The 24,163-nt window shown below is 41.9% G+C and overlaps 1 protein-coding gene across 2 annotated transcripts in view; it reads left to right on the forward strand.

Annotated features, from left to right (window-relative positions):
- The first annotated feature begins 635 nt into the window (after nucleotides 1-635).
- RASSF8 (Ras association domain family member 8) overlaps nucleotides 636-24,163 on the forward strand; it is a 92,564-nt gene continuing 69,036 nt past the window's right edge. For both annotated transcript variants that reach the window (XM_084298225.1, XM_084298226.1), the window contains exon 1: nucleotides 636-777. The gene's annotated coding sequence lies outside the window, so the exon portion shown is untranslated. The remainder of the gene's footprint in view (nucleotides 778-24,163) is intronic.

Raw genomic sequence — 24,163 nt, forward strand, 5'->3', positions numbered from 1 at the left:
TACAATCACAGAACTGATCAAAAGTTCTTATTCTAAACTTTCAGCCAAAAATAGCCTCTTGCTCAAGATTCTTTGCTGCCCTGGGACTGTTTTTTGTTTTTTGTTTGTTTTTTTTTTTTCTACCCTCAGGGAATTTTCCATCATCAAAAGCCCAACGCAGGAAACAATAGCGAACAGTGACTGCCGGCTTTCCACGTTTCAGTCGCTTATTTTTAAATAAGCGACGACGGCATTCTCACTCTTCCCAGAAGCACTAGGCAAAAGTCAGAGAGAGAGAAAATTTTCAAAAAAAAAAAAAAAAAAAAAAAAAAAAAAAAAAGGCAAGAGAGGGAGCAACAGAACCCAGTTCCAGGTCCCAGCTGGGGGTCTCCCTATCCTTCCTCCTCCTCCAGGGCTCGCCTCAGGGGCCCCGGCCGCCCCGGGGCCCCACCGCCGCCAACCCGTGGCCCCGCCGCTCGTTCCCGTCCCGTCCCCGGTGCCTCAGGGCCGGCGGTCGGCGTGCGGCTGCGGCTTTAAGAGCTCCCACAATGCCGCGCTGGCGTCCCAGTTCCGTTACATGGCTCCCCCGCTGAAGGGGAGCGGGGCAGAGGCAGGAAGGAGGCGGGGGCGGCCGCGCACGCCCCCCCCCGCAGCCGCCCTCGGCGGGGCCGGGCGGAGCCGAGCCGAGCCCCCGGTCCCCCCGCCCCGTTTCCCCGCGGGGCAGAGGCGGGGCCGCGGCCGTTGGTGCCGTTGGCGCTGCCCGGAGCCGCCGCGGGACGGGCGTCCGGCGGCGGAGCGGTGAGTGCGCGGCGGGGGAGCGCTGGCTGCCCGCTCCCCGGCTGCCCTCGGCTCTGTTTTCCTCCTTCCCCCCTCTCTTTCCCCCTCACGCCCGCCTGGCTCTTCCTGCCCCCGCGCTTTTCCCTTCCCGTTCCCTGCCCGGCGTTTGGTCTCCGTCCTTCCCTCCGTCGAGGGTGCTGCGCGGCGCCCTTGCGAGCGGAGTTGGGCAGCTCTTCGTGCTCGGGGAAGCCTTCGCAGGACTTCTCATCCTCCTCGCTCTCTGTCCCCAGCGGGATAATTTCCCCTCTTTCTGTTTTTTCTTTTTTTTTTTTTTTTTTTTTTTTTTTGTTTGTTTGTTTGGTTGGTTTTTTTTTTTGCAACGTGGACTGTTTGGTTTTGGTGCCCCCTCCCTCCCCCCTTCTATGCAGACAGTGCCGGTTTGTTTCATGATTAATCTCCTTTATTCCTGTCCCAACCCTTCCTTTCCCCTTTCTCTTCCCCACTGAGAAAAAAATCAAAAGAAAAGCTGTTTTGCCAGCAGGGAATGCATGAGGTTTATTTATTTATTTATTTATTTATTTATTTATTTTTGGGTGGAGGGGAGAGCACTGATGAGAAGAGCTTCAGCAGCGGGACGGTCAGGAGGCAGCAGCTCCACAGGGCATGGCAGTGGGCTCTGGTCCTTGGTTCGTGCCGCCCCGCAGCACTGGTGCGGAGGTCTGGCCCTGGGGCTGTTTGGGGCTGTTGTAGTAGCTCGGTGTATGCCAAGCCGCGCGCCTGTCGGTGGGGTGCAGGTTTCACGTGCCAGTGAAGCAGGGTGTGGGTCTGTGGCTTGTGGGCTTTGTTGCTGGGGAGAATCCGAAGGGGGGAAGGTTATGGATTTCTGTGTCCCCTCTGGAATGACACCTGTCATGCTTTACATCTGAAAATTGCAGTTGTGTCAGAGCTTGCCCCATTAGCAGAATAGTTGGGAACTACCTACACCCGTGACAGAAAGCTCTGTGGTGTGGCTTTTGAAGTCTGGCTTGGATTTCACAAGCTTCTGTCTCATTTCCAGTCAGCGTCACGCATTCAGATGAAGGATGTGTTGTTCAGAGTAAGTCAATCAGTTGCTTGACACCTGTTTAAGGGCTTTGATGCTCTCAGTTAATTGTGCTGGGTAGTGTTGTGATTGTGTTGTGCTGTAAAAGCAAAGCATGATGGTAGAAAAATAGAGTTTACCAATAATGTGAACTCCTTAGGTCAGAATTGAAGGAGTGTAGTCCTGGGTTGTGTTGTTACCTCCCCTGATAGATGTCATTCCTAAAGACCACAAAGTTAAATTGCAAAGTAAGTCCAACACCCCCTTCCGCCCTTCTCTAAGGACGGGAGGAAATACAATTTCATATTGAACTTTAATATCTAATTAGAAAATAGGCTGGATGTTAAACAAGAAGTATTTCCTCTTGTGTCTTAGCAATTCATTGCAAATTCAATGGTTATTTTTTTTTGCTGTGAGGGAATAGAAATAACTGCTTGTCATTTGTAGTGTTCAGCTGCATGCTCTTTAGGACCAACTGACCAACAGTAAGAGCTAAGATAGCCTCTCCATCCTTCCCACCACCACAAACATAACAGAATTTGACTATGGTTGTTTATTTTCATCTAGGAAAGAAAAAGATTAAAATCTTTGGGATCGGGGAAAATAGATGGGGGGGGGGGGGGGGAAACTAGCACGTAATGTTAACAAGAAGTTTGTCTCTTAAAACGGTACCATGGACTGTGTCTGGAAACACCACCAATAATTCCAAAGAGACAAATTGAGATGATTAGCATTACTTTTTAAACCCTTTTGAGAGAAGCTTTGGAGAGGAACGCATTAGCTGGAAAGCAGGAGATGGAGCTGCTCAAGTTCAGTGCAGAGAGCTAAGGATCATGGGTCCTGTTCCTGCTTCTGCCATCGAATGGCAGTATGCCCTTTACCGAAGCTGTCTTCCTACCTGCACCTCATAGGGTATGGAGATTTACGGAATGTCTATTAAGTACTCTTACGCATGATTTTAAGAATAATTATGTGCAAATGTATTGTTGTTTAGTGGTAATATTTTGAATGCTAGTCAGGTGATAGTTACTCTTGTGCTAATATTTGCTCTTAGGAAGTTGTAAAGCAGAACTCTTGATAATCAGCATTCATTTTGAGTGACAGTGCACAAGACTTTGCATTGCTGTAAAAGTTTTGAGAGTGTTTCCTTTTAACCCCTGTATAACTTTGAGAATATCAGTGCATCCTTCATCCATGGTACCTAATCGGTGTGTGAATTTGATAGTTACTGCTCTGCAGAAAGAAAACCCATGAGATTTAATTGCAGGGTAGAGGATTATCTCATGGGGGCTGGGCTGGGGACCCCACTCAGTGCAATGCATGCATTTTTTGGCTTTTTTTTTTTAAACTCTGTAATTATGAGATTGGCTTAGTGCATGTGGGGTTTTCTGTTTGCTTTCTAATTTTAGGTCTCTGCTTGGGTTCTTAAGTCTTTAAGATCTCTATCTAGAAATTAAATGTAAATGCTGTGTGGTTTTCTAGGGCTTGTTTGAAATGTTAGTTTTTTCTTTTAACTTTCTCAAGCCAGGAGATGTGACTCTACAACATAACAGGACATACTATAATCTCAGTGCTCGCCTTCCTGTAGCATTTGATATTTGTATGCTGTGTAAATACAAGGCTCTATCCTGTTGCAAGTAGTTCTCTCTGCTCTGAATGAGAGACTTGATTCTGTAGAAACTTGCTGTTATGCAGCTTCATCAGCTGTAGGTTATAACTTGCTGTCCTCTTGCCTATGCACATAGCTAGCTCCTTGCTCTCACGCTGTGGGCAGCTAGTCTAGGTACAGATTCAGTTCCACAAATAACTAATTTATTTTTTTCCTTTAAAACCCCATGCAAAGTGTATGGTGATTTCACATTTTGACAATAATAGTTTTGCTGGCTAATGAAAGGATATTCACATTGTTTTCTACTCTTACTATTGTGAGGATTGTATGGCATCTCTCTCTGTACCAATGAAAATATGGGGAGAGGGCAGAACTGCCTGTGCATGCCAAGCTGCGCAGTGCTTCTGCTCGCCCTGGTTCTTTACCCTCTAAGTTGAGATCAGAGACCTTACCCTGCTGGGAAAGGAAAATGGATTTGAGCTATAGCTTATAAGGACTTGTCACATCTGCTGTTACTCTTGCTCAATCTCTGTAAGCTTCTGGTTGTCTTTGTGGTAACATAAATACGGAGATAGGTGATTATGTTTGACAGGAATTGAGAAGATGCATGCTGTAAGTTTTTGGAAGGGAGGCTCTTCAGAAATGTGCTTAATTCACCTTTTTACCTAGAGTTACTACTTACAGGCGGGAGGAATCTGTTTACTTTCTTTTGCTTGGAAAAAGGGTTTACCAATAACAAAAGGCATTGTAATAGTCTGGGGTTATTGAACAAAAGTGTCTTGCTGTGCAATATTGTTGCTGTGCTCAATGTTGTATGATAACACATGTTTCTCAGCTGTTGTTGATTCCTTGGTGGCACAGACTTCAAAGGAATGTGCTGAAAGAGAGCCATGGCCAGAGAAAAAACGAGTTTTGTTCCAGTGGCCTGTACCATCCATCTGTTTAAATACTTTGTTGAGCTATTCCAGAGTGTTCAGTCATCCAGTTAGGGCCGATGAGCAATTACAGCTGGAAATGGAGCTGGCTACAAAGAGACCACCTAGAGAACACTTAAATGCTGCCTTCCCCCTAAGAGCCCCCTGCCATCCCAGCCAGCAAGAACAGATAAGGCTCATCATTTAGGGTATCTTTCAACATGACGTTGTCTAATTCCTAATGCTATTGAGGATTTATTTATTTTTACTCTCTATGCTATTTTTAGCACAAGAAGGGAAGGATGGTAATGAGGACAGAAGGTCATTTCTGTAGTTTCCTTTTCATGTGCAGTAAACCAGATCTATAATTCAAATGAATAAATATGTTGTTAGCATTTTTTTTTCCTAAAGTATATGGGATATTTAACAAACCACTCAAGTGCTTGCAAAGGTAGCTGAACACAATACATTGCTGAATTAAGTCTAGTTCCAAAACACTAGCAGCAAAGTCACCTGTCTTAATATTGGAGTCAATTATATTGTAATGTATCAGTTGGAGTTTCGGACATATTCTGTAGTTCAACCCCTGGTAACAAAGTTTAAAATAACAAAAATGGAAACTGTGTACATGTACGTATATTATGATACAAGAGTATGCTACTAATTCCAAGTATTATAATTTACATTTTTCTTTAAGTTCTTATGTCTGAGTCCACTGTGTAAGATAGATCTCAACTCATAGTTGCCAATGAATCTTAAAATTGTGCCCTGTGTGTTTTCAATAGTTCCAGATACTGGAAATCAGGAGAATCTTAACAGGGAGACTGTAAGGAACTACTGATAACTTCTGAGTGTTCTCGAAATTTTTCGGTGTGGGACTAACATTAATTTTGGGGATTGGGTCTAATAATGTTGAAACAGTAATATGTTTTTCATTTAAGAGGGTTTAAGTTCCTTTATGAATGGAATATGGTCATGCAGGTATGCTAAGAAGATGCTTGAGCCTTGAAAAATTGTGAGATGCTCTAGTATTTGTTCTTACATCAACAAACAAATGGTACAGCTCTAAAGGCAAGCTTGGATGTGGTCTTCTGCTGTAGTATTACTCCTGCCTTCGTATTGTGATGAGACACGCTTCTGAGAAGAGAGTTCTTTCTCCTGTTGTCGGCAGTTGTTGGTATTTTGAGATGTCGTGTTTTAATGCTTTACCGCCTCTTCTAGAAACTTCCATTCCTTTTCCTCTCAAAATGTGTAATGTTACTGACTTCTATCCAGCTTCTGCCCTTTCTTGAGGGCTGAGGTTGTAGTCTGAATTCATTTATTCCATTTGCAAGCTATACTAGGTGTAACCTTGTCTCATTTCTCTTCCTGCAACAGTACACAATGATGTATTTCCAGCATGCACCTTGCTGTGTCTCTGGATCATCCAGTTTTAAAATGGCGAGGCAGTGTTTGGTGCTTTATTGTGAGTTTCCCTTTAATCTTAGGATCTCTAACTTCCTTTTGTTTCAACTGAACGGAAAGCTTTTTGCTAGAAGACTTTTTGACTCCTGAAGTGTTTGACAATGTTTTTAAGCCGTTGTTCAAAGGGGATTTGGAGTTTCCGGAGCAACCTTTTGAAACTTCGCATTTTATTGTCAGTCAGCAGTTTTGTGAGCACGGATAAGGAAAGTCTGTAATTCCACTGGGCAGCCAGATGTTTTGCATCTGTGCCAAAGTGGGGAGACAGTGTGGCTTCAGGAGTTGGAGGGTCTGTTCTAGTCACTAGCCTGTTTGGGAATCTTCAACAAATCATGCCAGCTTTTGCTTATCCCCCTTTCCCTCCTTCCTGCTGTGCTTATACTGGTTGTGACAGCCTCCTACAGAAGTCGAGAGCAAAGCATTCTTTGTTCCTTTAGAAAAAGTAGATATTGTCAGTTTGTGGTTTTTGTTAATACTAAGCTTAAAGCCATAGCATGTAACTTGGCACTTAGCAAATTCATAGCTATTCTCCATTAGACTAATGCTAATGTTAATTCTGATTAGTGTGGTGTTAAGTGTGTGTGGGTGGGGGGTGGGGATAAAGAAAGCAATTATCAATGACAATAGGGGGGAGAGCATTTTTTTAAACTTCCAATCCCCCTGTTCTTTACTAAATTTGCCTGGTCTCTTGGTAAGTGTCTTTTGAAGGCCTGTGAGATCTCTGATCCTTGTCTTGCTTCTCCTGCTTCTATGTGACATGCAAAGGAAAGAAAACCAGTAATGAACTCAGGAGATGTTTGCACGTGTCAGACTCTTTCTGAAGAAGAAAATAGAAAGATGCCAGAACTAATAAGGTATAAAAGACGATATTGGGAATCAAGGTACCAATAGCTTAAATGCACCTTTGAGGTTGTATGGCTAGCAATATTAATTTAGCCCTACTACCTAGAATAATTGGCATGCTAAGAGAAACATATGGCAGTAATGGAATGCCCTTATCCATGCCCATCAGAAAGTGATTGTGTGGCTCTTTTAAGCATGTTCTCACTCATCAGAATTGCTCCCCTGGTGTATATGCTTGCTTTGGGTTTCATCCAAGGCTTCAGGTCAATCAAAGCCTTTGCACTGGTGTCATTGGGAGTGAGGACAGAAACTTTTAATGAATAGCTGCACGCTTGATGCTGTGTATTTCAAGTAGTGGAATTGGCACAGAGGAGCAACAGGAATAACAAACAGTCATTGAATACAGTGCAGTGCTTTCATGCTATTAATGGGGTTGGAATTGGTAACCTGATACTCCAAAGAGATAACAAAGGCTATTTATCATACAAGGGAACATTGATTTTGAAGGAGCTGGGAAATAGCTTAGTGAAATCTTTCATTAGGACTTGTTCCGGTGAACAAGATCTGTCAGAAAATGACTGAATTAACAAGAATTTACAAAATAGTCTGAATAGAGAAGTAATTTTCTTATTACCAGTGTTGCTATACTGCAGTTCCTGTGCTTGTTTACCAGCTTACTTGATTACTCATATTTTAAATTTTGCTTTTGTTTCAAACTGAGATACAACATAAATAAAAGTGTTTGGGCTTTGCGCCTTCCAAGAATGGAAGACTTAGGGAGAGGGGGTGACAAAATGAAATGATATGTGAAAAGCTTATCTGTGGTATGTGACCTTTCCTTCTTTCCCAAGAGCAGACCAGAAAGCAACCAACTTAATATAAAAGACAGCAGCAGTCCATGGGATTAAACTATGCTGCATGAGATTGTCAAAGAACTTTCTCAGAGGCCTTTTAATACAAGTAGATACAAGATATCTGCAAGGGTGATCTAGTGCAAAAAAACTCAGTCCATCATTGTAACTCAAGATAATATTCTTCCCAAGGCTTCCTGCAGTAGGAAAAGCTGATTATCTGCCCCTTGCTTTTTAATGAGGCAGTGAAGCTTGCTGTCTCTGCAGGCAAGTCTAGAAGATAAGGGGGCATACCTTTAAGAGGAGGGAAGGGCCATAAGAGAAGGCTAGGTTGTGTCTGCTGTCAATAAACCGAAGCCCTGTGCACAAGGGGTCATGTTCTGTATCAGGAGCAAAGGGAAGAGGCTCATTCTTCCTAGATAAGGTGACAGGGAGCTGGGCTCTCACCATAAGCTAACAGCCATGCTCTATAAGGTATTCAAGTGGCATGTTTTGATTTATTTAAACTTTTAGCAAGACAGTTTCTGGGTGTTCAGTTTCTCGGGGCTTGCCAGTCTTCTGTTCTGAGGCACTGCAAAACAAATCATCAGCAATGAGATGTTACAGTAATACTACTGTAACAGGAGGCCTTGCATGAAATCCTGACCTGTATTGCCAGGTCCTGCTTGAATGTCTGGCCAGAGATGAGCCCTGTCCTCCTCTCATGGTGGGAGCGTGCAGCCAGTGGGCTGCCCCCATGGCGTGGCACTGGCAGAGCTGGAGTCACAGCGCAGGCCTGCTGAGTCCCGGGCCCAGCATAGTCCCCTTCCTGCATCGGCCATTATGGGTGTCTTTGTAGCCGAACATTGCCTCCCCTTGTCTGCACTGGTCAACGTACAGTTTGCATTGTGCCTCTTTAAAATGTGCTGTCCTAAACTCCGCATTGCCAATTTCCCACGGCACCTGCTAGCCTTCTGTTAACGCTTCTAATTTGGAATGGACTGTTTGTGTGCTCTGTGTGTCTGACAGCACTGCTACTTCCCTCTGTTTGACTCTTCCTAAATACTTGTTCATGAGCCTTAAAGGTGTTTTTGGTAGCAGTGTAGTATTTGTTTTTGGAAGGGAGGGAGAGATATTGGAATGCTCTCTTCAAATCTCACAGCTGCAGACAGAGATATGCCTTTAACTCCCCCACTGCCCAGCTGTTCAGGTTCAGGGGTGGGGGGACACTTGCTTTGCCATTTCCCCAGCCTGGAGCTGGTTTTAGTTTACACTGAGCACCTGTCTGCTTGTGATTCTGGCATCCTGTCAGGACTCATTCCCTCTGCCCCTCAGAAGATTGTTTGTTTTGGGCAGCAATCTGCCTTATCCTGATAGGAAACTCAAGCCAGGAATTTTCCAGAATTGCTCCCCTCTCTCATATTGTCCTTCACTGACCTCTAATCTTTCTTGACAAGATGCTTAGTTTCACCTATCTGCTGCTTTACCCTCTCACTCTTCACCTTTAATTATTTTTCCAGGAGTGAGCTGCTTAGAAACATCAACCATTACAGATGTGCAGCAGTCAAATTCCTTAACTTTTTAAATCTTGAATCTAATACGAAAATGCCTATGGCAGGTGGATGTATTCTGTGTCTATTACTTGTCACTGCAAAAATATCTGTCCTCAGCAGAGGTAAGTCAGCACAGTGGTTATACTTGCGTATTACAGTATTCCCATATTACTTGTCATAGAAGCCCTAATTCTCACTCTGAGCATAAACCACTGCTATAGTAAGAGCATGCAAGTTCAAACTCTTTTTGTGTAGAAAATGCTAATGACTTATATTGGTGTGTGTTTGTTTGTTTTTTATGTGCTATAAGTGTAATATAGATAGAAGGAATTATAATGAAGTTTTGTCAGACTTAAGACTTTCTAATTGCTTGAGAAATAGTGTTACCTCTAAACAAGTCTTCTCTTCTGAAAGACTTAAATGATTTACCTCAACTTTTCTAAAAACATATTTGCTTTAATTATGTGGGTAGTAGCAAAGATGACTGGATTTCTTTAAATATACATGTGAAAGATATTTTTCCCTATTTTGTAGTGGCCTCTGCACTTTTCATCCTAAGCTTTTATGCAAAAGCATAATAATTCGATATCTGTATACTTCCTGACTATGATTTACTTTAATAACCCATCATGATCTCAGGACAAACTATACTTGTCTTTGGAAGATAAAATTTCAAATTAATCTCCATTTTCATCATGACTAGTATGGATGAGCATAGTATTCAATGTTTTTTGCTGTTTTTAAGAGTCAGTTTCTTTCTCCTGGGGACATTAAGCATGTGGTAGGCAGAAGACAGTTCTGCTATAATGGAATACACAATGAAATGAGGGAAGACCATGCTGCATGAGCTGAAGTGTCCTCCCAATGTTCCTGCTGTAAAACCTTCTCTGACATGAAAAAGGTGGGTAATGTCTGGGAAGCTGGGATGTTTCTCGTCAACCCCCAGTTCTCAAAAGTGCATATTGTTGCTCAATCTGGGCAACACAGGCAGGCTGTTTCTGTGAATACAGAGTGCTTTCCTAGCTAACTAGCTAGGAAAGCTATGGACCATGGCCCCTTGTTAGAGGCCCAGGCTCAACAGGACTTCTGTTTCAAGTCTGGGGCTTATGAGGAAAGATGTGCTTCCAAGCACATCTGTGAAATGGAGCCAACATAATTTTGGATGCCATCTGAAACTGGAATCTCATTTGAAGAAGAAAAAAAAGACTTCTTAGAAGCAATGGATGGTATTTCAATCTCTTGGGTGTGTGATGTTATATACAGCAGTACTTTCAAGGCTTTTCTTGCTGGGATTGGAAGGGTTGTGGGCAGATGAGAATCTCGCTGAGTTGGTCTTAATATTGAAGAGGGAGTCATCTGGGATGTGTCATTCATAATGCAAGCCGTAGTACAAGATTACAGAATGAACCTCCTTTAGATATCTAACCACTACTCAGCAACTTTTCTCATGCAAATGAGAGAGAAGTTTGGTATAGCTACTGGATGACTAATTAGACCTTAAACCAGCAGTTCACATGTGTATGTCTCACCCTGAGTCAGGGAGATCCCAGCAAGATGTCACTGTAATAAAGTCCTACTCTGCAAACAAGTGCTTAATTAACTTGTATGTCAACGTGACCACTTACTTCTGTCAGTATTCTGAAATGCTTAACAGCAGGGTGCTCTTCTGGAGTTTCAAATGCACAGATGTAAAGTTATGATAGATGAACAAGATGACGCCTAGGAGGTGAGCCACAGTAACTGTTAGTAACTGCCTATGCGCTTTGGCTGGCAAGTAATGTTGGAGGATACTTCTGTCCAAGACATTAAGCTAATGTGACTTATCTAGCACCTTGCCTGTGATAACTGTGTGCACATAGTTGAACTGCAGCATCTCTGTAGCAAAGGAGTTCAAAGAAAGATCTAAAGCTTAATGTTCTTATGGCGTACTTACCAACAACATTCTGTGAACGACCTCTTAAGGAGCAGGTGTCAAAGAAAAGGTTCCTCTCCTAAATAGCACTTCTGACATAGCTGCAGCCAACTAGAAGAGTGTATTTAGATTACAAGCTTGTTAATTGGTTTCAGAGGTACTGGTGAGTTGTTAGTTTACACAATCTGCAAGGGCTAGAATCAACAAGGTATGTCAAGTGTAATCTAGGAGAGGGCACTTAGATGTGGCAGGGCATGTTAGACACTCCTGTCTAGTTTTTACAGTATCTCTTCCTCCTCCTCATGCCTTAGCCTTCCCTACAAAGCAGGTATCTGTAATGATCAGTCAGCACTGTTATCTTACATACAGAACTCTTTGAGGCTTTGTGTTCTTACGCCCAACAGAATTTCAAAATAATCTTTCTGTATGTCCAGCATTGTAGTCTTGCTATGTGTCGTGTTCCATGTCTTACTGACTTCTGCAACCAGTCTTAATAAAGTCAATCCTGTGATTGTTGAGGTGTCATCTGAAATATGACACTTCAGAAAGACGCATTAGAAAAATAGCTCTAAGTCCCAATATGGGTCCTTTTTGAAGAACTTGATAATGAAGTAAGACATTGAAGCAAAGGCAGATCTAGGGAGTAGTTTGCTTTAGGTGCATTACTATAGCCCTTTTCAAAAAAGGTTTTGGTGATGTGATTCCCTGCAGTGGCTTTATTCCTGAGAGAGAATTAATACAGATTTTCAAAAGACTTCACAAAGTAAGGAACCAACAATACTGATTTGCGAGCTTTTACTGTTTATCTTTTTGTTTTTAAAAATCCATATAGTAGTAAACTGGAGTGTCCTTTGAATTCTTGAATTCTGTTTTGCAAGGAGACCTCTCAGTTCTGTTTTGCTATGCTGGGCCCATTGTCAGTGTGTCTGTTTACTTTGTACTCTATCAGCCTGAGATGCATACAGAATCATCTAGGTTGGAAGAGACCTCCAAGATCACCAAGTCCAACCTCTGACCTAACACTAACAAGTCCTCTACTAAACCATATCACTAAGCTCTAAATCTAAATGTCTTTTAAAGACCTCCAGGGATGGTGACTCAACCACTTCCCTGGGCAGCCCATTCCAATGCCTAACAACCCTTTCAGTAAAGAAGTTCTTCCTAATATCCAACCTAAAACTCCCCTGGTGCAACTTTAGCCCATTCCCCCTCATCCTGTCACCAGGCACATGGGAGAATAGACCAACCCCCACCTCGCTACAGCCTCCTTCAAGGTACCTATAGAGAGCGATAAGGTCGCCCCTGAGCCTCCTTTTCTCCAGGCTGAACAACCCCAGCTCAGCCGCTCCTCGTAAGACTTGTTCTCCAGACCCCTCACCAGCTTCATCACCCTTCTCTGGACTCTCTCAAGCACCTGGATGTCCTTCTTGTAGTGAGGGGCCCAAGACTGAACACAGTAGTTGAGGTGCGGCCTCACCAGAGCTGAGTGCAGGGGGACAATCACTTCCCTAGCCCTGCTGGCCACGCTGGCCATACAGTTTCTGTTTGTCACAAAGGCATGGTTAGTACTAATGCTCTAGATGCGATGAGGTATGTTCTTTCTGTGTTTTGCTCATGTGACTTAATTTCAGTGAAACTAAAGCCAAGCACACCTATAAAATTTGTAACAGTACTGTTTGCACTGGTAGTACTTCTCTGCTCAGGGTGATTTAACAATGTGTGAACCCAAGGCAGAGACTTGGTATGTCTGAATTGATGACTTGTGCCTACATTTGCCTCTCTTCCCATGTGAACTTCAGGTTTTTGCTTCAATTCTCCATTATTCCAAAATCTAAAAAATGACCTATCTTTATTGCTTTATTTGTGTGCATATTTTTATTTAAGACTTCTATTCATAACTCCACTGATACGGAATGTAATATCTTAATCCAAAATCAACTTTCTTTGGGAACATAAAGGTATATGGTGAATCTTTATGTAAGCTTCTGCAGAATGAGTTGCCTGGGAGATCTTTGAGGAAGAATCACCTGTAGAAAGTGACTGCAACTTTCTTTTCCACATGAACTGGGTTCACTTACCTGGACTTTGTCCTTAGTACTTGTTGATGGGAGCACAAGGATGTCTTTGCAGTCTCTTGTGCTGTTGGAAGTCCATCAGGAAAGAAGCCTGTCTTCTGACCTTTTCTGTTCCTGTTGAAGAATTGTGTGGTACCAAGTTGCCTATCCTTATGCTGTCACTTTTTGACCTGGAGAGCAGTCTGAAGAGAGGAGATGCAGTCTTGTGATCACAGGTTAATGTTCAAAGATAGATACCATGATGGCAGGTTTGGTTTTTTTTTGTGTGTGTGTGTGCCAGTATTTGTTCAATGAGTATTGAAACTCCCAACCATCTCAAATCACCTATGTTGACTTTCTTAAGCCTCCTGGGATCTACATCTGAAACAAGCCTACACACTTAACAGATTATTTTTTTTTTTAAGGCTAAAGCATGGGTCTATTTAAGCATAGTGACAAAGTAACACATTTTTACATGCCATTTATTCTCATATGTTGCCTTTTTTGTATGTTGGTATTTATGAGATGCTCTTAAGCTTCAGCCTTTATTGATTGGGTGTATTTGAAGAATCAGACATAAATGGTAGAGAATGAAGTAAACAGTGACTTGCTGTGAGTCTATTCAAGTCAACATCCACAAATGTTGTGTACAAATCACTTCTTATGTAAGCTTGCTTTTGTCTGTTTGTTTGAGTTTGTGGTAACTGATTTGTATGGTATCTCAAATTAGGGAAATAAATTGACAATTCACACTAAAAACAATCACAGAATCACAGAATTTTCTAGGTTGGAAGAGACCTCAAGGTCATCGAGTCCAACCTAACGCTAACAGTCCCCACTAAACCATATCCCTAAGCTCTACATCTAAACGTCTTTTGAAGACTTCCAGGGATGGTGACTCCACCACTTCCCTGGGCAGCCTGTTCCAGTGCCTCACAACCCTTTCAGTGAAGAAGTTCTTCCTAACATCTAACCTAAAACTCCCCTGGCTCAACTTAAGCCCATTCCCCCTCGTCCTGTCACCAGGCACGTGGGAGAACAGGCCAACCCCCACCTCGCTACAGCCTCCCTTGAGGTACCTATAAAGAGCGATAAGGTCACCCCTGAGCCTCCTCTTCTCCAGGCTGAACAAGCCCAGCTCCCTCAGCCGCTCCTTGTAGGACTTGTTCTCCAGGCCCCTCACCAGCTTCGTCGCCCTTCTCTGCACCTGCTCAAGCACCTCGATGTCCTTCTTGTAGCGAGGGGCCCAAAACTGAACACAGTACTCGAGGTGCGGCCTCACCAGAGCTGAGTACAGGGGGACGATCACCTCCCTAGCCCTGCTGGTCACGCTGTTCCTGATACAAGCCAGGATGCCGTTGGCCTTCTTGGCCACCTGAGCACACTGCTGGCTCATATTCAGCCGACTATCCACCATCACTCCCAGGTCCTTCTCTGCCTGGCAGCTTTCCAACCATTCCTCTCCCAGCCTGTAGCTCTGCTTGGGGTTATTGCGCCCCAGGTGCAGGACCCGGCACTTGGCCTTGTTAAACTTCATGCAATGTGCAAATTTATTTACATGTCATTCACATGAAATTCAAGTTAATTTATTCTACTTAAAAACACTGCTTCCTGGCTGTGAGAGACCCAGTAGCTTTATTAAAATGAGTCAGAACACTAGTTGTCTTCTGAGACTAGGCTACAACTCTGCTTGTATAGATTTACTTGTGACTCACTTGTAAGTGAATATAACTTGATTAAAAATGCATTAAGCATTAATAATGGGGTGGCACTTTAAAGGCACTTTAAAGCCTTTAAAATGTTTTGAAAAACTGGAGTAACTTAATGGCTCTGAACTTAATTAAATGTAAAAGTACTTAACAAAGAAAAAAGTCAGGATTTGTCACTGGCTTGGAGCTAGGTTGATGAGTGCTTTCTGAAGTGCATCATTGTTAGGGTCAGGTGTTAGGTATGTAAAGAGTCAGAAGTTTGATTTTCTGGAGAGACTTCTCCATCTTCATTTCTTGGTGAAAGCAACATGATCTGAATCAAATGTGGGCATTGCTTTGAGCAAGAGACTGGACTAGAGCTCTCACTGGTTCTTCCAGCCTGACAAATTCTGTGATGTTTTTTCTTTTTTTAAGGGGTGTTTGTACCATGCATCCTTGGTCTTAAGTGGGTTTTGGTAAAGTTTTTCACTTATCTTCATAGAATTATCTTCATAGAACTTTGGCTGGATTAATAAAGAATCTCTCAGACTTTCTCTTCATTTTTCTGGCTAATGCAGAATGTTTATTTAAAAAGCTGGCATGGGACAAGTTGATGTGACCTTTCTGCAAATTTTAGGTAAATTCTTAGCTTTCAAGAAGCTGAATTTTTATATAGAATTGAATGGTTCTGTATTTAAATGCAGTAGACAAGCAGAAATCATGCTTTAGGGAAACTTGCCACAGATATTATATATTAAAATACTTTAGTGCCTTTTTTAAACTAAAAAAAATCATAAACACAATAAACACTAGAGATCATAATTCAGAATGCATCAAGTATAAAGACTATCCTTTTGTTCAGGATAGTTTTACCAAAAATCAGTTTATACATTCACATGATGAAAGACATAAGGAGTGTGTGTGTGTGTGTGTGTGTGTGTATATATATATATATATATAATAGAAAATATGCTTTCCTGTAAGAAAGGGACAATGAGATTGGATTCATGAATGTTGTGCATGCATATTTGATTAAGGTGCATGTGGGGGGGAAACATACCTAGTAATAGATCCAGATTTTGAGGTGTGCTTGTTTAGATGCTGTTTCTTTTGTGAAAGGAATAAGGGTGGAAGTTCCTTCATGTATTTAGACTTCTGCAGGCTGTGTCCTAGGCAAGTTGATAATTCACAGATGATAACTGAGACTTAAAGAAACACCCTACTGCTGCCCCACTGTGATTAAATCAGTGTTGAGCTACAGGCTTTGAAGTGGGAGCAAAAGAACAGTTTTTAATAAAGTTGGCAGTCAGGAGAAGTCCCTAATTACTGGAATAAAGGAAACATCACTCCCATTAAAAAAAAAAAAAATAGAAAGGAAGACTTGGGGAACTACAGGCTGGTAAGCCTCACCTCTGTGCCTGAGAAGATTGTGGAACAGACCCTCCTGGAAGCAACCTTAAAGCACATGTGAGACCAGGAGGTGATCTGATACAGACAGAATGGCTTCACCAAGAGCAAATGGTGCCTGACCAATCTGGTGGCCTTTTATGATGGAGCGACTGCATCAGGTGACAAGGGAAGACCCACTGGTGGTATCTACCTGGACTTCTGTAAGTCCTTTGCCATGGTCTCACATGTCTTCTTTATCTCTAAATTGGGGAGAGATGGATTTGAGGAGTGGGCTATTGGTGGATAGGGAATTGGCTGCATGGCCACACCCAGAGAGTCGTGCTTAATGGCCAGGTGGAGGCTGGTGACAAGTGATGTCCCTCAGGGGACTGTCTTGGGATGGGTGCTGTTGAATATCTTTATCAACCACATAGGCAGTGGGATTGAGTGCACCCTCAGCAAGTTTGCTGGTGTCACCGATGTAAACAGTGCAGTCGATACAAGAGAAGGAAGGGATGCCATCCAAAGGCACCTGGACAAGCTTGAGAAGTGGGCCCATGTGAACCCAATGCAGTTCAGCAAGGCCAAGTGCAAGGTGCTGCACCTGGGTTGGGGCAATTCCAGACATGAGGACAGACTGGGAGAAGAGCTCATTGAGAGCAGCCCTGTGGAGAGGACTTTGGGGTTCTGGTGGACCAAAAGCTCAGAATGAGCCAGCAGTGTGTGCTTGCACAGACCAGAAGGCCAACTGCACCTAACAGAGGGGTGGCTAGTAGCAGGTCAAGGGAGAGGATTGTCCCCCTCTGCTCTGCCTTGTGAGGCCCCACTTGGAGTGTCGCAGCCAGCTCTGGGGCCCCCAGCACCAGAAGGTGTGGGGCTGTTAGAGTGAGTCTAGAGGAGGGCCGCAAAGATCATCAGAGGGCTGCAGTACCTCTCTTGTGAAGAAAGGCAGAGAAAGACAGGGCTGTTCAGCCTGGAGAAAAGAAGGCTCTGGGAAGACTTCATTTCGAGCCCTTCTGCATAAACTTTACACAATTTGTAAAATCTGTATGGAAATGTGGATTGGTGTACCTTTCAGATGAAAACCATATTTTCTTTCTTTAAAAATTTATTTCTTAAATTAGCATTTTTTTGGCAAAAGCAATGCTAGAATAGGCTAATGGCAGATGTGGGGGTGCAATTCTTCACTGTTTTACTAATAGTTCTAATAGTTCTTTAAGTCTGGCAAATATAAGCATCACAGCATGTGTTTACTTACGTGTAAGAACCTGAATTTTAAAATCCTAAGATTCTTAACTAAGAATCAGTAAATGAAAAGTTCCCTTAAGAGAGCCTAAACTGAATTGTGGGAGGTTTAAAGGGAAATCTTAGGCTGCAGTATTTTCTGGCATCTCCTGCTGATTGTTTAGTCATATACATCAATGTTTATCAATCCTAATAACTTCTCTATTTTCTAAACCAAAATGTGATAGTGATTTAGAGTCACTGCAAAGTGTCAGAATGGTTTCTTGAGGAATTGCTTTGTCATTTGGGTAAAAAGGTACGACTTGACTTAACTGCTTTCAGGCTCATGTTAGAAGCCAATAATTTAGCACCTTTATTCAGTAAATGACAATCTGTCACCTAAGGAGAAGTGGCCACAGTTGAAATCTGAGCATGGAACACATCAATGTGCACATATTGTGCTGATGCCAAAAGCAGTGACCCAGTGCTAGCTGAGGTAGGCTGCAGAAGAGCTGTGTCACTACCATTTTTTTCCCCAAATACAGTAATTGGTGCTGCGGAAAGCAGATGTGCTGTGAATGCAGGTTTTTGTATGCAATAATGAGAGAACACATGAATTGGCCTGTATCAGTATGTTACCAGAGTTGATTGAGATTTTCTTGACAAATGGGTACAGAAAAGTTAATTGTAGAAGGCCCTTTGTCTGTAGGGATGTGGCGTTCTAGTTTTTCATTTAGGATTCAATTAGGCAATACTGCTAGTACTGCAATGCTACCAGCCTTACGGTAATACCCAGGCTTATCACCAAAGCTGTTGTACAGGGAGTAAGAAGGTTTGGGATGTCAGAATTAAGTGTCTGGGACCAACAAGCCCTTATTGCTGATTGTGCTGTGGAAGCAGGGCATACCACTACAACAGAATCTCCGGAAGTTAGTATTAGTTGCAAACCATAGCGTTTTTCGTATTGGAGGCAATATGCAAAGTACATATTGGTGTTGCAAGCAGGTTTTAGGTGGAAAAGGGTATTAAAAGATTTGTCAACTCTGAGTTTGTCAAATGTTTCTGTAGCGTGCCTACTTTGGCCATCTTTTATCCACTTATGTTGATGGTTTGTTGAAACAAATGGCTTTTTGATGGTGTGTTGCCTTAAAGGGATCACTTGATTAAAGTGTTTGTTAAAGTTCACTAGTCAAGCAACACCTATAAATCCTGTTGTTTTTTGGTATCTTGACATAATGGAGTGTTTGTGTGCTTCTGTACATCCCTTCAAGTAGGGGAAAAAGACACTTCCATCCTTTCACAGTACCTGTACATTAAAAATACCTATCATTGCATTTGGGGTGCTTTTTACCTCTATTTTTCACTTAAGAATTTGTCACTTCCTTTACACTGACGATTACCATGCACCAGTGGAACAGCATGCATTATTTTTAGTAATCTTCTTAAAAAGGCCTAGATTAAGATCTGAGCTACAGCTGTTGTAAATGGAACTCTTTTTGTTATAAAGTCTTTTAAGGTTGTTCCCTTTTGGGGGTTAATTGATTAAGATGCGTGCTGAGTTGGCCTGAATTTCTCTTGCTAATTGAGTAAAATGAAACCACAGTTTACATTAAAAAAAGAATCAGCAATGTGACTTCCTTGTTGGTAGAGCTGAATATTGCCTTGAGATCTGTTTGTCTGTTGGCATATGTAGAAGTATTTTATCCCCCAAGACCTGGAGATTGACATCCTACTTTACTAGGTCTGTCTGTCTCTAAATGTTGCAGAACAGATGGTTAATTCAAAAAACAAGAGTATTAAAGCTGAGTAGCTAAATTTGATCTTCTAAAAATTAGGTTGCCAAAACAATCTGCTGTATTTGATGTAGCCGCTGAATTGGTCTTTTATTTTTCCTGATACAAAGGCAAATCTCAGTCTAGTGCCTCAGTGCAAAGAGGTTGGTGGTCGTTTCAAAATTTTCAGCTTTTCAGCAATTATCTCAGAAATTACAATTAGAGAAAAAGAAAGTTTCTTACGTATTGTAGGTCTTTGAGAAGAAAAAAGGCTTATTTCAAATCCTTTGTTTTTCTAGGCTTAGCACTGTGGTCCTGGGTTTTAAAAGCATCATGGACAAATTTCAGGACTTGGGTAAGGTTGACACCTGATGATTTTTTCTTTAACCTGCCACAATTTGCTTTTTTTTTTTTTTTTTTTTTTTAATAGTTGGTGAAATGAGAAGAAAAAGCAAACTGTTGGAAGAAAGGATTATTATGTTTACAAGCAAACTATTTTCATACAAAACAGCTCTTGCTGTCAACAAGTAGTATAGATGATTTCAGACAGGTTTTATGCCAAAGAAGCGTTTAGATCATCTAATCCAACCTGCATGCCACAGACCCACGTTGTCTCTGGGCAGAGCCTAATGGTAAATGAATCCACATACATCTGTACTGTATGAAAGGGATTAAAGCATTCGTCTTCTGCATTCATCCTGTTGGAATTATTGCTTGGGAACACCATTTCATACTAACCTACTTGCCTACTTTCAAATGAAACATTCAGATGAGCAGACTGCTGCTTATCTGAGCCCGTGGGGGTTTAAATACTTGTAATTCTTCCATGAGCTGCTGGAAGTTATTGTTGCTTAGTACTCTTCAGGATTGTCTGACCTTGCAATCTATTTTTCTGTGGTGGGTTGATAAAATAGTTTTGTACATGAATTTTGGGAGATTATTTTTCACTTATCTGCTGTTATAAGATGAGCTATCATATTTTTGGGGGAATAACTTCATTGTAAATCCCTATGCATGGTATAAAGGTAGCTTGATTATTGTATAAAAGCTAGAGAAAACAGTGAAATTATTTGTGTATGCTTCTGCCTTAGTAAGTGTCTTTAAAGTTAAAACATTCAGGTTTTCAAATCTTCTTTTTGCTAATTTCCCTGATGTTTAACCCTGTGTATGAAAGGTGTTGGGCAAACAAGTGTAAACTGATTCCTTCCATCTGTTGAATTTACACTGTTTTGCAGTAGAATTCAGCTTGCTGTGTAAGAATGTCGAATCTCAAATTTTTATACGAAAAAAATCCCCTCTGCTATAGAAGCAAGTCTGAGAGGAATTTACTTTACCTGGGTGCATTTTTAAATGCTGATCAAAATCTTGACTTCCATGGGGCATTTTTTTTTTTTTTTTTTGGCTTTTCTGAGGAGAAATGGTTGGGTTGGTTCTTTTTAAATTCTGCTTCTTTTAAGTGGCCTCAAGACACTTTTTATTTCAGGAACCAATGGCTCTGTTGAAGTAATTGGCCATATCCTCAGACATCTGGAGGTGGCGATCTTGTGGGGAGGCAGTGTCATTTGAAGTACCACCTACTTGTCTGCAGATCCCCGTGATTAGGACACAGAGTTAGACGTTCATACTGCAAGTTCTTGCTCTCAACTTGAAATGGCCCCTTCAAAACTGGTAAAAGAACAGTTTGAACTAGAACAACCCTGGTGAAGCCTGGAGAAAGCAATATGTTTGGGAAGAAATTGGCAGAGGCACCAAACTGTCTGAGAGCAGATGGAGTGTTGTCATCAGTTGCAAAATCAATGCAAATACTACAAAAAGAAATAAAAATTACTCTTGCTCTGCTCTTGCCAAACACAAGGAATGGGAACCATTGGTAAATTGTCTTAGCTGCCAGTGAGCATCCTGCAGTTGTAATCAACAAGTTGGAGTTGTCCCTTGTAGTGCTGGGCAGCAGCTGTTGCAGAAGCATTGGATTAGCAGTGATAAAATGAACCTTTTCCAGTTCTTGCCTAAGGACAGGATCTTTACAGTTTAGAAATCTCTCACTTCTCTTGCTCAGTTATTCTGGCTCTCTGGTGGGGTGTTTTAACAATGAAAATGAGATTTTCAATGGTTCTCTTGTGCTTGTTTCAGGGAAAGACTTCCCTGTTTTAGTAGGGTTCAGAGTTGGGCTGTAAAGCAGTTACTTTGTACATATTAACATCATGTAACTAGTAACCTTTCTGCCCTCCGAAATGCAGTTTTGGAATATTGTCATATTTAGTAAACGTATCTGGTTGGCTGCCACTCGGTTGACCCCTAAGGTGAACAGTTTGTGAGGGGATGGCCACCTCTAACTGAAAAGCAGCAGTCATGGGGCAGGATGCGTTACTAGATCACTACTGTCTATGGCAGATGTCCCTAATCCTTGGTTCCCAGGAACACAACTGTTGGGGCAGAGACTGTAAGATGGAGAGCGGTTTGGTTTTAAATTCCGAAATCTGTTTGTACTGATCCAAGCTCCGTTTCCAAGGCAACAGGAAGGTTAGTGCTCTCACTTACCAACTTCAGCTGCTGGCTGGCTGTGGGGAGAGTAAATTGTTCCCTTACGCTAACCCCTGCAAAATCAGGAGTTGTGTTGGTGTATTAGCACTGCATTTTTTATGGAGACAGAAACAACGAGAATTATTCCATGCGTTTTGTTTGAGAAACACTTAACTTTAACTGCTTACAGATGAGATATAAATGTTCAGAGTTCATGCCAGGTTACCAAATTGTTAAATTGTCATGTTCGTAATGGCAATGTAATGCATAAGATCACAGGTTCTTTCCCGATTTTGGGGGGCAGGGAGGTGGCTGGTGGTGTTCATTATGGTGTAGTTTTACAGGTTGTGAAGCAAACTTGGTGCTTGCTGCAACTAGAAGGATTAAGTCTGACCTCTGCATGCTTTCCCTTCAGTTCTTTATTGGCTGACTGCAGTAATGCAGGTGTCCTCCCTTGCTTTGCCCCAGCCCTGGAATATATCAGTTACAGCAGCAACTTACACCTAAAAACATCGTGAATCTGCACTCTGAGTGAGCCAAGGGCTCAACTGGATCACCTTCTTATGAGAATTTTCTAAGGTCTGTTTGTGCTTTTGCCAACAATGGGGAGCTCCCAGGCATGGTCTGCATGGAGTTCATACTGGCAGAAGTGCTGTGCTGACCCCAGGGGAAAGCAGGTGAAGGTCAAACCTTCTAGAAGAAGCCCTAAAGAAGCTGATGGCTCTCCTGGGTTCTAAGTGGAATGAGGTTTATTCAGAAGACCATGGAGAACATAAAGTGTGTACTGCTAAGCTGTGTTCAAGATGAGAGCTGATAGGAGAAACTACCAATCCTTTGGTTGATAAGTTTCTCTATTGTGAGAAAGTAGCTCTTCTGATCTGGAAGCATTGGCTGGTTAAACAAAACTTTTTTTTTCTAATGATTTTGGCATTCTTATCAGTATTCCACTTAAAGCTGTTTCAGGGAGCATTGTAATTGCTCCAATTACTATTTGAAAGCACTTCTGTATTTCTGTAACTTGTACCATTCACTTTCATGTACAAGATCTTGACACAGCAGAAGGGTATTGAGTGTATGGGGAAACCATGTTATACTAGAGACTTGTAGCCAGGAGTGTCGTGGCTGATTCTGTCTTTGGTGTAGTATGGGGTCGAAAAAAAAATATATATCTCCGCAGGCTATTAACTCTGAGTTATTTGGATCCTGATTCTGCATGAAGAACAGCATCACCAGAAATGCTGATGCCAGCTGAGCTTCCAACAGGTGCACTAAACTTCTCATCTTCTAGTTCTCTTCTCTGTGGGCAGGTATTTCAAGCTTAACATATTTAGCCATCAGTTGGTCAGGGCGGGTGACCTTCTGTATAGGTTGTATAGTCTATGAATGCAGCTGGAATGCAGGCTGTCCTGGATAGGTATGAGTAGAAACAAAATTTTAAGAGTTTGTTTTTTAAGAGTCTGGTTTTTGTACTTTTATTTAAAGAAGCATCAGTTCATTTTTTTCTTTAATAATCCTGAGGTCAGTAAACTAAGTCTTGGGAGGGAAAAGGGAAAGTTGGTTAATTTGGAGATACTCTTATTTCATGAGCTGAAGTCTCCTGGAGCAGTGTCTCCCTGCCTAGATCCCCTTTTTAATTCCAGATCCAACATATTTGTTTGTTTAGGTGCAATATACCATGTTTATGGGGACCTATGTGTATTTCACCTAGGCAATCTGTCTTGGGAACATGGAACACCACTGCTGTGATAGTCCTGTCTGTTGTGTCGGGTAGGAGGTTCCAGGTTTGCTCTGGAAAATGGAGGACTCTTCCTCTGCTGCACTGGCAGGAATTCAGTTGGAATTTGCCAGTGTAAAACTAAAGATTGAACAGGAGCTGGTAGCAGAACAGATGACGTGTATTTTTCTTAGAACATAAATACAGCAGTGGGGAAGAAAAAGCCCAAAGTAACCATAATTGAATAATCGTATCACTTAAGTGTAGCCAGGAAATCTTGTTTGTGTGTATTAAGTAGAAATATGTCGACATTTTTCAAATGTGAGACAAAATAATTATTCAGCAATTACTGCTTTTTTTTCTGTTCCAGCAGTCAGTAAGTCTATAAGCTAAAGACAAATTTTAAGAAGGTACATGTATAATGTACATCTTTTCTGGAGGAATATACTCTCAAACTACCTGCAGTTAAATGTAGAAACACTAAGTAATCCAAGCAATGGAGCTTCTAATCTTCTTTAAAATGCTACTTCAAGAGTTGGTCTCGCACATACCATTCGTTCCCTCTTGCAGGTGTTTTTTATCGTGTGTGTATTTAAATGAATTTTGAGGTCTGAAAACATCGAGAAAACTTGTATGTAACTTCTCTTCCTGTGTAACGGATGTTATTTAATAGGACAAGCCAGTATATGTGTGTGCACTGTCAGGCATTTACTCAGTTGCTGCTTATCTGAGTGAGGAGCTTATTCAGCCACTTGTTTTATCCTGAAGTATTCAGTTCTTTTGTGTTTGACTTTTCTCAGTTTTCCTAAGGTCCTAAGTTTTCTCCCTGTAATATGTCTAGGC

The sequence above is a fragment of the Netta rufina genome (assembly GCF_964035555.1).
Source record: "Netta rufina genome assembly, chromosome: 1".
NCBI lineage: Eukaryota > Metazoa > Chordata > Aves > Anseriformes > Anatidae > Netta > Netta rufina.